The 13,019-nt window shown below is 42.2% G+C and overlaps 1 protein-coding gene across 1 annotated transcript in view; it reads left to right on the top strand.

Annotated features, from left to right (window-relative positions):
- GAREM2 (GRB2 associated regulator of MAPK1 subtype 2) overlaps positions 1-13,019 on the top strand; it is a 54,984-nt gene that overhangs the window by 24,067 nt on the left and 17,898 nt on the right. The gene's annotated exons all lie outside the window — the stretch shown is intronic.

Genomic DNA, 13,019 nt, shown 5'->3' with positions numbered 1-13,019 from the left:
ACTATTACATACCTATTGATGTGTGTGATCTGTTCTTACCCTCTGAATAAGACTTTCTAAGCCTTTTTTATGCCTTTTCCAAGCCAGAGTTTCCTGCCCTGTCAATTTTTAATGCTCTCTTTGTCCTTAGTTAGGGAGATTTCCATTCTTAGTAATAATACCTTCACTAATTTTTATCAAACACCAGCACAGATCAGTATTTATGAACAAAGCCTGCAAACACTGCTTGCAAGCTCCATTCATACAGAATCCTGTCAGCATTTCCCTGGGCTCCTTTTCTGCCTGCAAATCAAACTATAATTGGAAATAGTATTATTGCATACAAAACCAGTATTTACTGTATATAACCCCCATCCTATCAGTAATTGGATCCCATGATGCAATGTAGCATAGGGGATGGGGAAGTGGCAGGAGCATGCAGTCCTGCACAAATGATGGACGCATAAGCCATGCAATAAGATGTGATGTATTTCTTTATGGCACAGCAATATAATGCAGAATTTTCTATCAGTTCTGGGCATTATCCTTCCTTAAAGTTATAGGACTTTACGGAGTTCATCCTCCTCACCGCTGACCTTGCCACTCTGGCTGAAATTAATAGCTGAGGTGGCGGATCATACCGGGCGCGTTCAGCTCTTCTGTCTTCTGATTCATTAGATGGGAAAACCACACAGTGACAAAATCTTTGTCTCCTCTAGTAACCTCCAGCTTTCCTTGACATATTAATTGCACCCTTTACCCTGGCAGCCAGCTTGAACGCCTTCCATAATTAAACCTTCCAGCTGTGACATAATAAAAATCATATTACCGCTCATTATCGCCTGCTCTGGGGGCCCTTCCTGCTGCGGCAATCTAAAGACAAAACATTTTAGATATTACAGCTTACCAGGCCGTGGAAGTGGTTGAGTAGCAACAGACTTATGGGCCCCTATGTGGGTTTAGGACCAGGGTCCCTTTGTATTGATCACAACTCTGCACCACTACTGCAAGACCAAGGGGCCCTCATACTAATTTCCAATCACACCCCTATCATTGAAGACACACACCTTCACATATGTAGCCATCCATTTCAAGACTCCCCTTCATGATAAGAGTTCTCTTTATATCACGAGCCCCTCTTTATATCAGAACCCCCAATTCTCAGTCTATCAGTTTACATCAGAGACCTCTGTTCACCTTGAAACTCTCCCTTTCTGGACCCGAACCTAATTTACATTATGCGCCTTTTCACATGCATCAGAGGACAATCTTTGCATTAGAGTCCTCCCTTTACATCAGAATAGTCCATTAGAATTCACCAGACCTCTTTTAGGGCAGACCCTCAGCAATTCACCCACAAATGTAAGTTTACTGGCTGCCCACTGTGGTAAACGGAGCCAGAAGAGGTCATCTAATGCAAGGCCAGGAGGAGGAAGCCAATGGTAAAAGTATTTTCTTTCGGCTCTGTGTACAACAGTGTTTGGCCAGACAGTGGCCATGATGAGGGCCCATAAAAACCCCCTGGAATAAGAGGCCCACCCTCATTTTCTGGCATTGGCTAATGTCTCCTATTAGTCTAAAAGGGCATTAGATTTTTGCTCAACCTTTTTTAAGCCTTGTTGTGATTTTCTGCACATGCCTAAATGGGTTTATCTGACATAGCTGTAGGTTTTCTTATCCTGGAACCATTTGTATTAGAAAGAAATTTAGCTAAACCAGTCGACTACAGCCATTCGTAACCAAGATTCCACTGAACCCCAGGGTTCCTCCAGAGGTTAGTAGGAGTTTCTCAAACTGTGTCTGATTGACCTTCCATCTGATGATGCCCGTGTGGTTCTGGGGCCAACACCTCCTGGTTGATATAGCTTTATCTCTCGTTCCACTGGCCACCTCAACCAGTGACCCCAAACAAATTGGTTTTAGTAGAGGTTCCCTAAGACCTGAAAATTGTTTATTGACTTTTTTAGGGGCAACTGGATCCAAATAAATAGATTTAGGAAAGTAAATAGTGTGCCTAGCTTCCTGACATAATAATGTAACGTATATTCCACATCTTCTATGATGCCATGTTAAGGAAGAGCTCCACATCCATCTTTATATGAAAGATCAAGGACATTGGTTCTCACTACAAGACACAACGATCCAGTAGTAATAACATTCCATTCGGGCATTTGATTCACCCAGTGTCTAATCCGGCGTAACTATGCAGAAGATCCTGAGCACTAGTGGCAGGACATGAATATGAGGATGATATTGTGAAGGGATTTGAAGACGGATGAGAGAACTGAGGGAACTTTGATCTGCCATACCAGCTTGTTGCCCGTGTAGGAGAAGCTGTGTGTCAAAGCCACAAGGCTGAGGAGGTTTCCCAGAGCTTGCAGATTTACAGCTTGATAGTGCTTTTGACCAAAAGTGTAATACTTTTGACCTGGAGGTCTGGTGAGTGCAAAAGTGTAATCCCACGGATGTGTAGTGATGGTAATTGAAAGTCTCCCTGCCATTTCTTAAAAGGACAGTGTCACACTTACCTCTTTTTCACTAAAGCGCAGACGTCTCTCTCCTGCGCATGCGGGCAATTCTGACCCTGGGTGTGCCTGCTCTTCCAAGTTTTATCAGTTTTGCCCATCCCGCCAGCCAATCGGGAGTAAGCCTTTTAATCATCCCTGGCTATTTAGCTAGCTCAGACACAGCGTTCCTGCAACTTGTCTCCACTCATGCCAAGGCCCCTAGCTCTGCTGAGCATTTCCTGTACACCTGTTGTTTAATTCAGTGCTTCCCCTGTCCAGTTCCTGTGTTAACTTCTTGTTTCCCAGTCTGTTGTTTTCCTGGCTGTTCCCTTGTGCTGTTCCAGTGTTCCTCTCTGTCTGTGGATATTCCAGTGTCACCTGTGCCTCCTGCCGCTTCCAGTGCCTCCTGTGTTGCCTTGAGTCTGCGGTGCCCCCCCCCCCGCCTTCACTGATTTCTATTTGGACCCTGGATCCCTGGTATTTAACTCCTGGCTTGTGACCTGACTCCTCTTGCTGGCTGCCTGCTTCAACCCCAGCCTTTCTTGACAATTCATTTGCCTAGTGATTTGGTACCATGTATCTTCCTGCCCACCTTGGTGTGACCAAGGACCGCAACCTGGCAGCAACCAGCAGCACAACATCCACACCACTAGAGGCTCCAGAGAAGACTTGGTTGCTTTTTAGACTCTGGGCCTTGGCCCTTCTTAGGGCTCACTCCCTTTTGTGCAAGTTGTAGCTCCCCCTGGAGGCTCCATCTCCCCAAGAGTGACAGACAGAGTTGTGTTGCAATCTATTGGACTAATATAAATTGTTGTTATTTCTTGGACTTGCATCTAAAGCGAATCTAAAGGAATTTGAATAATAGCGCATATGCTCTGCACCATCTTTAGCTTTCCAATTCTTTTGTTTCAACATATGACTGTATATAAGACTACCCATGTTCTAACAGAAGATGGGAAGCAATGATGAAACCCTACTCATCCTCTGATGGTGTTAATTTAATCCAGCCACATTCTGAGTGACTATTAGGTCGGTCACACTATAACTTCCCATCAATCGGTATATTTTACCAGAATATTGCCATGGCAGCAGTCACCGTCACTGCACTCCCTGGTTTATGTAATGCAATTCTTCCAGCTGCATGTGCAATGAGCAATGTAGTGTTTGGTACCAGCTTGTAACAGGAGATAAACATCAGTTATTTTTATTTGATATGCGGAAGTGGTGAGGGGACATATGGACATTCATTATCAGATACGGTCTGATTTGTTCTCTAATAAAATAAAGAGTGCTGATAATTTCTATTATAACGTATTTGTATAGCACAGACACATATTACATTGCCCATTACAGATATGCGGTACTGTCCCTCAAAGGAGCTCCTATTTTAGTAATCCTACCATAGTATAAGGCCAATTTGGAGTGGAATTGGTTTAGGATATTTATACCATTTTGATGGAGAACAACCACAATTAACCAACTGCTATTTTAATTTGGGGCAGAAATGAGCCAGTATGGGTTTTTTTGGATGTCTAAAGCCAAATTGGGTGGCAATTACCCCACCTGTATGTTTTTTCTTTTTGGTATCTGAAACCAGTTACAGGCAGGGGGCAAGGGGTTAGATATTAGGGTAAAGAGGAACCCTATTCTTTCATAGTAAACCTAACTTTTTTGCTAACCCAAATGGTCATATTAAAAGTAAATATTTGTTTATCATCAGTTGTGAAATGGTAATCAAATGGTTTTATTATATTTTTTTTGAGTGGGCAAAATGAACATTCTAATAGTGAAAAGTGAATTTACCACTTGCACCAAATCCGTTGATTTTGACCGACTTCTGTCGCTACAAAAGGCATGCCCCCACTCTATAATGGCCGATTCTGACCATAGGCGATGTAAGCGGGCACCAAGGGTGCCACACTAGGGCATTCGTGCTTCTTTTTTCATCCTTCCTAAATTAAATTTGTACTCCTTTGTATCTGCCACCTATGAACCCAATGTTAATTAATATTACATGAAAAACTGTCACCAGCCACAGCTTCCCCACTATCCCTATGGGCAACATTGACCAGCAATGACATCTTATGAAAAGGGAAGAGATTGCCTCCTTTGGCTTAAGTGGTACTGGTGCCACAACTGTCTTTGGTACCAAAGGTTGTTCCCCAGCCACTCCATCTATCACAGTGAACACCTAGGCTGTGTCAGGAAAGGAGGACAATGTCATCCAGGACACACCAGCCGAGGCTCAGGACAGCCAAAATATGTCTACAGTACATGGGAGGGTCAATGGATACAGTTCCCTACACCACAATTTTGCTAAATTTGGCAAAAAAGGGTTACTATATTAGTAGCATATAGGGTTGTGTGGCCATTGGAGATATATTCATGGACATTTTCATGTTTACACATTTGTGACCAATAAAGGTCATTCATGGACATTTTGTTGGCCAAAGCATCCATGAACACCCCTAAATTGTAATCTTAGATTGGTTCCCATGCACCATATTTTGGCAAAAATTATACAATCAGACAGTAGGGTGTATGACCAAATCAGCCCTCCAGCGGAAACGGTGGCCCTTCTGGTAACTGCCTCCTCTGCATCTCCCAAAAGATCTGAGTGGGAATCTTTTCCATTTAGCATTGAAATATCAATTTTTGGGTGAATGAGCTTTCAAAGTTTCTTCTTGGCCACTTTATGTGTGAGAGACGGGTTGAAATCAGCTGCGACACTGACCACAAAGCCACATAGCGGGGTAAGACAAGGCCACTCTGATATCATTATTGCGAAATCATCGTTTTCTCCTTCAGATTACTTAGCTCGGATCCCGGTCACGGCTCCACGATGGTATTTTAAGGGCTCTGAGATCATCGCCATTGAGTGGAGACTTAATGAGTCTTTCATTGTGACATTGATTCACCCTCATGAATTAATAATGTGAAACGTATCCAGGATGAGCTGGGCCGGCTCTCACCGAGCTGCAGAGTGGAATGTGTTAACCTCACTTACCATCTCCATTCATAAAGCCGTCTCACCATGATAAATGGGTCTGTGTCTCTGCACATTTCTCAGCAACCGGATCTCACTGGGGCCACATCCACCGCCTTCCATTGCCTTCAAGATTTCTATATATTAACAATAAATATAACACTACTAATGTTGATACAAAAAACCAAAAACAAACTAGGGGCGGTATGAATTAATAAACATTTTCTCACCACCAAGAATAGCCATCAGTTGCATGCACAACCCCCAGGTGTATATACAACTTCCTATAGTACACATATTTTTTCCTTTTATAGCACAGTTTTCTGTCCTTTTACCGGGTATCAATCATGATTGGGCTTCCTCAAGACTTTGAAGGAGGGGAAATAGTCCAAAAACTTTAAGGCTGCCTTTATCTAAATGAATCCACTAAGCAAGTGTAAAATAAGGGAGAAGTCACTGCTCTGACTTTTTCACATTTGTAAACTTGAGCTTGAGCTATTGACCTTTGTAACTATGATTCTATTTAAAATGGAGGGTCTAAAATAAGAAGCTTGTAGATGAATGTGAAAGATGGTTGGGGTTAATCTCAACTTGGGTTGAATAGTTTTATATATGCGCCTCTATATAAATGCTGTTTATTAATAATAATATTATTATTAGTCATATTAGTCATTAATGCCAGGGCTGATATGTTAGTTTTGTGTAGGTGCCAAGTGTCCAGTCACCCACCAAGTTCCAATTCTTAAATATGTCTGGTGACATCTCTGCACATAGGTGCTCAGCTCTTCGTACATGATATATCCTTTAATCATAGCCAATATTACCCATTGATCTTCATTGTAAGGTTGAATGGTAGGTACATGCATCATTTCTTCTCATTCTTAGCTAATAAACAGATCTTCAACAATTCTGAAGATTGTCTGGATAAGGGTTCATTCGGTGATCACTTTCTGGACATTGGAGGAGCAACAAGTTGGCCATTCCAAAAGAAGCTTAGGCCAAGGTGACCATTCCACGGACTAACCATACAGCTTAATATAAAGGCCGCTTCCACTACAATAAAACACTGTCAGCTGTGGATATAGTAATTTTAGAAGGGGTTTGTCCTGAAAGTGTTTTTAAGGGTTCCCCCATGGTAAAAAAGGTTTGGACCACAGTGGTTATTGGTTTTCAATTTTTGGACACAAGTTACCAATTTTGGCACATTGTATTTGCTATATACATTTATTGAACAACATCCGATAAATAATAGCAAACTTTGCCTCCAAACCTTTGGGGTTGATATTGGGAAAGCTGTGTCTCCATGCAGACCACAGTCATTGGGGATCTTCTAGGCTGACTGGGTCTTCTGAAAGGTGCCTGGTTGGATCCGGTGTCCCTGATTCTGCACACTCTGGAGACAGAGATGCTGCTGGAGGAATCCTTGTGTTCTGGGAAGCCAGAGTGAATATTCAGCAAGATTCTCTGAGGATGTGAGCTCAGTAGAATTCAATATTTGCTCCGGAAGGAAGACAGATGATAGCCTAAATTATTGCTGGCCGATTTCCCCGGGGGGACAGCAATAGATAATTGCCAGAGCAGGTATAAGGGAAGTGGGAAGGGGGGTCAGAGTCAATGAAAAGAAATACTACACAATGTATATGTGGAAACAGCCAATCTCATTTCATAAATCCTGGAGACATCCTGACCACACGCTGGACAATCTGTACAATGTATGTGCTCTGTGTAGAGTGAAGCTAGGAAGAGTGGGTGGTTGGGTAGGTCCGCTTATTAGATTTTCCTTATATTTAAACCTAAGCTAGTACTATGTAATTCAGATCTATCAATTGAAGCTTAAACAGAGATTGTGCAGTCATATTATAATTTATAGGTCAGCCCCACAGGAGGTTGTACAAAGATTGCACATAATATAATGTGTATGGTGAGTTATAGAGGTGGGGTCATCGGTTGGCATTAGCTCCACCATTGTGATGCTGTCACCCACTTTTGGTTGTTGCAGTTGATTGGACTGTTACAAACTTAAAAAATAAATGAGAGGTAAAAAATAGATGAGATTTTAGCAATTGGGTGACATTTCAGTTTTTGGGTATTGCCAGAGGTAAAAGGGAAAGGCCAATGGGTGCTGAATACAGAAGCACATTCAAAGTCTGTGTCACTTAATCCCACCCTTAGTACGAAGGTTCTCCTGCCAGGGGCAAATCAATGAGATTCTAGGGCCCTGGTGCTTCATGTAAGACTGGGGTTTAGCACAGCATGAAGTCATCCCCCATGTTTGTAATAAAATGTCCAACTCAGTGCAACCTTTTGGACTTTTGGTGGTGGGGAACCCCAAATGTGTACTACACAACCCAATTTTACTTGGAGGACTTGCTTTATATTAGACGACTCTGGAGGACCAAACACTCCAAAGCGGTGGGTAGAGGTCCAATAACCCTTACCAATGGGGGAGGGGGCTCCTGGGTGAACTTGTGATTCCAATCAGAGAGAGTGCCAGCTGTGAAATCAGCTCATGGTAGTAGATGAATCCTAAACTGGCAGACACTCTCCAGAATTTCCGAAGAAGGGGTCTGTGTACATGGCCTTCAACTGGAATGTAGTTTGATGATACTCAGAAGGTCAACTTCATGCCAAAAAGTGGTCATCGGACGGGTCATTGTAGGCCAGAAGGAGTGGTCATCGGACGGGTCATCGTAGGCCAGATGGAGGTCAACTATGGGTCAGAGACAGATCAACTGTAGGTTGGGAGCAGGTCAACTTCAAGCTAGAAAGAGGTCAACTTTAGGTTAGAAATAGGTCAATTTAAGGCCAGAAGCAGGTAAACCACAGGCCAGAAAGGTCAACTATATAGATGAAATGCAGATCAACTGCAGTTAAGAAGGTCAACTTTAGGTCAGAAGCAGATCAACTGCAGGTCAGCTGTTGGTCTCATGCAACTATGAAGGTAGCCCATAAGCACCCTAACAAACACATTGAATGCACCCGAAAGAGCCCCTACTATATTTGTCTTTCAGATTGCTAAACATCCCATGAAGTAAACCTTCATAAGATGAATATGATGAAAAAAATGTATCACTTTCACTGAAAACTCTTAGCTCTGCCCACCTCCTGCTCTTTCTTATTGATCCTTCAATGTGTATGGTGACTTCATTGACCAATACATTTACCTAAGATGTCCGTTTTTCCCTTATTGGTAAGTTTTTCACCTACAGCAGGTGGTCTGGGAGACCAAGGTAAGTGGATCTTCGCATTTATTGGAAGTCTGGTGTATTCGATTGATTTATGTGAAGTATTTGGTATTTTACTTCCCCCAGAAGGATCGCTTTGATGTAGTTGGCTAGCTGTAGGCTGCTATTTATCAGCATTTGACATGTATTTGTATGCAATCTTGTCTGCACCCAGAGTGCAATGTCTTCAGAACTCCCAATATGAGTACTTGTTCCAAGACAAAAAGTCACAAAGCATTGAAGACAGACGATCAGTGTACAAGCCAAGCAACCAGTATTTTTAGAAGGAGATCAGCAACGGCATCCCCATCCGTAATCTGTGACAAGTTTCCTCTAGAGCTGACTGAAGGCCAATAGATGGAAAGGAAAAATCTGGCCTGGATTCAACTGGCATTCCAGCTCTTTTTCTTCATTACTCCTATGCTGGTATTACCATGGAACACCACATGCTGCAACAGCAGATCAATTAACAGTGGACTCATTAGCAACACCGAGGGCTGTGACAGCTTTGGGGGAAGAATACAAATTATTTAAATTTCTTGTTTAAAGCCTAAATTCAGCCAACATTTTGGCTTATTTAGTATTTGAAATCAAAGAAAAAAGTAAAAATGTTTATCAGGTTTTATTTCTGTCTGTGACTCCCTTTGAAGAGATTACCCTCAACTTCCTGGCCTTGTGCAAAATTTGAGAAGTCAAGGCTTCTTTACCAAACATGGTCTATGGTGTTGGTCAACCCAATTGGTGGGATTTTCCATCACCGGGGATGAAGTTTAGGATTGATCCCAGAGGGGCTTGAGTTGATTTTCCATTGTTGGGCATCAGTGTTTCTCAACCAGGGTTCTGTGAAATCCCATGGTTCCTCCAGAGGTTGCTAGGGGTTCCTTGAGCAATGAGCAATTTGTGACTCTCAGGCAAGTTTAACAAACACCAATGATCTTTTTGGCTATCTGTAAGGGTGACTTTCATCCCACTGGCCAGCAATGTAAGAGGAATTCATCCCAGTAACCACTACACTAATGTACTGTGAGCTTTGTATATAGTAATTATATCAGAAGTTCTCTAAAGACCTGAAAGTTATCGCAACGGGTTCCCCATGTTAGAAAGGTCTTTGACAGTTGTTACTACAACAGTTGTCTCCATTGTAAAATTTCCCTTGAACTTTTGTCTTGGTAAAAACTAGAAAATATTACATTTCCTATTATTTTATGACTTGGTAACCAGGACAAACATCAAGAACAAATCTTCCCTAGTGGGGACACAAACACTTGATAGGGGTCCTAATCCTTTCATATTCCAAACAAATCTTCACATATAAGGTTTTGCCAATATATACATAGTAAAGATTCAGTAATACTGAAGATAGGCTGCCCCCGCAGGTCTTATAAGGATGAATTCTCTCTGGGGTATTTCGCAATTGCCCATCTGACCCCACAATTGCTTCTAACTGACAATTGATTTGACACTATTGCTAGTATTAAGGAAAGGGGATGTCCCGTGTCACTCAGGCACGTTCCCAGATGTCTTCCATTTTGTCTGATGAATTTGTAGAAGTTGTGATGATGATGTCAGGTCACCACCCTCTCTGCCCCCACCAAACCCAACTGAACCTTCACACAGCTCTGACCCGGGGCGGCATAGGATGTGGTCATCTGCTGCATTGAAACCATCTGTTGACAGAGCTTAGCTGGGGCTTTTTAACTCATCCAGCTCATCAATACTGAATGAAGGGTGATAAATTAATGCTAATGTGCACTCTGTGGATATGGGAATGTGCTGACCCAGCTGAGCACACATACTGCTCTGACCAGGAACATATGGAGGGTAATGTAAAGGGGAGAGGTCGTGTATTGTAGACGTTTAATAAGAATTGTTGGCACCGTGGATAGATGCTTGATGCAATCAGTTACAGAAACAGTGCTAATTGGATGATTACCTTCATAGCCAAAAATGGGGTCTTGGGGTTTATGGAAACCCAAAGATGAAAAATCTATTATATACATCTACAGTTCCTCTGTGCAGGACGTCCCTTGGATAAAAAACAGGCATTGCTGTTCTCTTTCGTTGAGTAGGGTGACTGGTCTTGCATCTACCCACTTGTAGTTTTCATCACGTTAGCCTGTAGTGTTTGGGGTCTGATTTGCACAGTTGGATTATCATTGCTACTTTTACAAGGCAATATCCTGGGTGCATGCTTGCAAGTTCATGGATACATGCCCATTCACCTCCTGCACTCTTTCTGCAATGCCTTTTTCCCCCCAGAGTGAAGATAGGAAAGGGACCAGAAGATAAGGCATGGAGACCCATACACTGCTTCCTCCACTATATAGGCATGAGGCTTGTACTTCCACTGCTTCACCTTTTGCATAAGTTAATTAAAATACAATGCCCTCGCTACTAGAGCATGTAGTTCAGAAGCATTCCTGGCTATGGCACGTGATCCAACATTGGTCCTAGCCATTGTGATGTGTAAAATGTTCACAATTGTTATCTCAAAAAGTAGATATTTATTGATAGGTGATGCACTTGACATTGACCTAAGGGGACTAGAAATGACGTCATAGCAAAGAAGCTTTCAGCCTTCATTTGTGACTAAACATGCAGAACCATTCAGAAAAGGGGTATTCAGCCAAATCTAGTCCATCAATATAGTGCAAATGGTTGGTGGTTGGGGTTCATCTAGAAATGCTCTTCTAGGCAGCTGCTGTGTTTTCTAATATATTACTGCAAATTCTGTCTATTGGATATCTAGTTTGCAATCCTGTATTTATTAGGCATGCTCTAGAGTACCTTGGTGGTGCTGTAAACCTTGATGATCATTAAGTTAGAAGTCTTTGACCTTACCTGTGGGAGGATGGTGAAGAAGAAAGGCTAAACTGTTTTCTCCGGGCTAAGACAGTATATGACCTGCCTGGAACACCTTAATAGTGCAGTACACATTTGGAAATATGGAGATCAAATGTCTGAACCTTGTTGGAAGATGTAGCAGATAAAAAGCTAAGATGTTTTCGGGACATGAGCCATTAGGCCAATGTTGGAGATGTGCTTGGGTTGTCCACAGTTCCTTGTCAACTGCTTGGAAGGTTGATATGCTCACCACTATTTAACCAACACAGGGCTAGATCGTTGTTAAATATATATGCCCAAATAAGTGAATTATGCCACCCTAGTGCAGTATAGACTGTCCAACATGGCTACTGAGCTACAAACATCTCCCAGTTATGGTCGAATTGGAGAGATTCCAGGAATATTTTTAGCCAATATCTAGGGAGAATTTATTATGTTGGACTGGTAGAGAGTGGAGATCCCCCATTTAGACATTTATCAGAGCAAGACCTGCAGTTTGTGCTGGGCATTATATGGCTACCTGGTTCGGACCTGAACTTATAGTTTCGGGCAAAAAAATACACCCTGCACCAAATTGGGAAATTCCATGATTGCTGAGAGTTACAAAGAAAGGTGATCCTGAAATATGGGAAAAGGTGCACTAAAATAAACCATAACCCTTTGGGAACACCCACCTTTACTATGCCCACCAATCACTAAAGCACCATGGTACACATTGAATGGCTAGTTGGGTGAGTTTGGACTCCTAGTCTAAGGTACTGATTCCTCCCTTGCTCCCGATAGCCCACAAACTTCGAATGATACACATCTCTTTTGGAAAATGCAGTTTATTGCACGGTGGTTGGTCAAGGCCTAATGGGAAGTAAGAGCTCTTGGAAAACTAGATTAGGAAATTTTGATCAACATTCGGCTCATTGTTGCAGATAAGGACATTACCCATGCCTAAACGCTATATGAAACTGTTAGTAATAGACAGTATACATATCATAACATAATAGCATGGTAAGCATATAAAGCCCTTTGTATTCCCAGGACTACGATCACATGTCAGGAATAAGGGGATGTTGTGTAACTGGACCCAGCTCTACCCTCCCCCAGTCACTTTCTGTAAATGGGAGCAATGTGCCCTCTGGAAGCTACAGCCGGGATAAATCAATGTTTAAACAAGGCCTGATCAATAGAGGCTGGCGGCCTGGTACCGTTATCGTTAAAGACTCAGGGCTAACACAACGTAGGCTTCCTGTGTAAAAACAAAAACATTTGGCTCCTCGTAAACCCCTGAGTCTATATATATGGCAGCCACTAGGCGAGAAAACATCAGTAATGGAATTATTCTTTTTACTGCAGTCAGGACAGTGGAGAATCGGGAGAAAATAAAACATGGCAGTAAGAAAATATCAATTACCCCAACTCCAAAAATCTCCTCAAGAAGAACAAAATTTAAAGTAGATATAAACCTAATCATGAAAATCTCAAATA

Source organism: Pyxicephalus adspersus, chromosome 4 (assembly GCF_032062135.1).
Source record: "Pyxicephalus adspersus chromosome 4, UCB_Pads_2.0, whole genome shotgun sequence".
NCBI classification, from domain to species: domain Eukaryota; kingdom Metazoa; phylum Chordata; class Amphibia; order Anura; family Pyxicephalidae; genus Pyxicephalus; species Pyxicephalus adspersus.
The sequence above is the reverse complement of the archived record's forward strand: the minus strand, read 5'-3'. Positions and strand labels throughout refer to the sequence as shown.